Raw genomic sequence first — 2,486 nt, forward strand, 5'->3', positions numbered from 1 at the left:
AAAAAAAAAAAAAAAAAAAAAAAGCCAAAACAAAAAACCCAAAAAAACCTTACCGTATGACCTAGCAATTCCATTCTAAGGAATCTTCCCAAGAAAAGTGAAAACTTATGCCACACAGAGACAGTATCTGAATGTTCAGAGCAGTGTTATTCATAATAACTATAACCTTGAAACCATCCAATGTCCAACAGGCTAATGTAAAACAAAGTCTGATAGATTCATATGGTGGAATACCATTCAACAATTGAAAAGAAGAGACTACTGGTCCACACTACAACATGGGTGAACCTGAAAAACATTATGCCAGCTGAAAGAATGCAGGCACGAAAGACTTCCTATTGTATATTCCATTTACATGAACTGTGCCAAGTTTATGAGAACAGAAAGCAGATCTGTGGTTGTTTAGGGCTAAGGATGGGGCAGAAACTAATTCCAAATGGACATGAGGGAACACTTTGGGGTGACTAAAATGTTCTAACAAACACCAGATTATAAAAATAGTTGCTCAATTTCATAAATTTACTAAAAATCATTGAATTGAAAAAAGTAGCAATTAACCAAAATAATGAAAAAGTAGCAGTTAACCAAAATGATGAAAAAAGTATAATTTAACCAAAAAATATTTGACAATGTTTTATTTCTATCCAGCTATCTTTTTTTTTTTGAGACAGAGTCTCGCTCTGTCACCAGGCTGAAGCGCAGTGGCGCCATCTCGGCTCGCTGTAACCTCCGCCTCTCAGGTTCAAGCGATTCTCCTGCCTCAGTCTCCCAGGTAGCTGGGACTACAGGTGTGTGCCACTATGCCCGGCTAATTTTTATATTTTTAGTAGAGACAGGGTTTCACTATATGTTGGCCAGGCTGGTCTCAAACTCCTGATCTCAAGTGATCTGCCCGCCTCGGCCTCCCAAAGTGCTGGGATTACAGAGAGCCACCGTGCCTGGTCCTAGCTATCTTAAAGTTTAGAAACACTTTATTGTTAAAAAAAAAAAAAAAAGTTTGTATTTTTTTATTGAATAAATATAATCTATTGATAAATCAAGTAATAATTGCTAATGCATTTTTCTTAGCACAAAGTAGTGGTAAAATATCATTATAATATGGAAATAAAGAATAATTTCCAGGCTAGACACGGTGGCCCATTCCTGTAATCCCAGCATGTTGGGAGGCCGAAGCAGATGGATCGTTTGAGCCTAGGAGTTTGAGACCAGCCTGGGCAACATGGCGAAACCCCATCTCTGCTAAAAATACAAAACATTAGCTAGACATGGTGGTGCATGTCTACAGTCCCAGGTACTTGGGAGGCTGAGGTGGTAGAATCACCGCCTGAATGTTCAGAGCAGTGTTATTCATAATAACTCTAACCTCATAGCCTGTAGACTCACCAGACAAGAGATGTTACAGGGAGCTCATTAGCCGGAGAGAAAAGATCCAGATGAAAACAGGAAGGCATAAAGAGAGCCAGAAATCCAAATCTATGGGTAAATATAAAAGATGATTTTATCTCTTTTCTTCATTTCTTTAAAAGGCAAAAATATATTATGGAGTTTACAACAAATGTGAAACAAAGTCTATGACACAGATAGATCAAAAACAACAGAGGAATAATTATACTAATGTAAGGTTCTTGTATTATACGGAAGTGGTTTAGTATTTGTGATAAATTAAGGATACATGCTATATTGACTGCCTGAAGCAACCACTTTTAAAAAGTCAAATAAAAGGAAACAAAGATATTTATCAGAAAAACCAACAGAGGAGATAAGATAAAATACCACAACGTACCTGGTTAATCCTCAACAAGACAGAAAATCAGAAGCCACAAACAAATAACAGATAGGATAAATTGAAAACAAATAGCAAAATGATGCACTTAAAACTCAAACATATCAATACTTACGTTAAATGTAAACAGGGTAACCACTCCATTTAAAAGACAAAAACTGTTAAGATGACAGCAAGAACAAGAGGAAAAAACAAAAAACATTGTTGAACTGAATAAAAAACAAGCCCCGACTACATACCGTTTACAAAAGATGTACTTTAAATATAAAGATACAGATACAAAGATAAAAAGTAAAAGGATTAAGAAAAACATGCAAACACCAATCACAAGAAAGCTGGCGTAACCATATTAATACCAATAGACTTTGAGGCAAGAGGCATTACCAAAGATAAAGAGAGACAGTTCTTAATGATAATCGAGTCAATTTATCAAGAAGATAACAACCCTAAATGTGTCTGTATCTAATAACAGTTTGAAAATACATGAAACAAAAATTGACAGAACTCAATGGAGAAATAGATGACTCTGTAATCATTGTCACGTTGTCCCCAAAGATGGCCACCAGCAATGCCACCATCATCCCATGATGCACTACACCTCCCAACAAGAGTTATTTTCCTACTCTTTATTTATTTAACTTATTTTTATTATTATTTGTTTTTGAGACAGAGTCTTGATCTGTCGCCCAGGCTGGAGTGCAGT

This window comes from Colobus angolensis, unplaced genomic scaffold (genome assembly GCF_000951035.1).
Source record: "Colobus angolensis palliatus isolate OR3802 unplaced genomic scaffold, Cang.pa_1.0 Scaffold33, whole genome shotgun sequence".
NCBI classification, from domain to species: Eukaryota; Metazoa; Chordata; class Mammalia; order Primates; family Cercopithecidae; genus Colobus; species Colobus angolensis.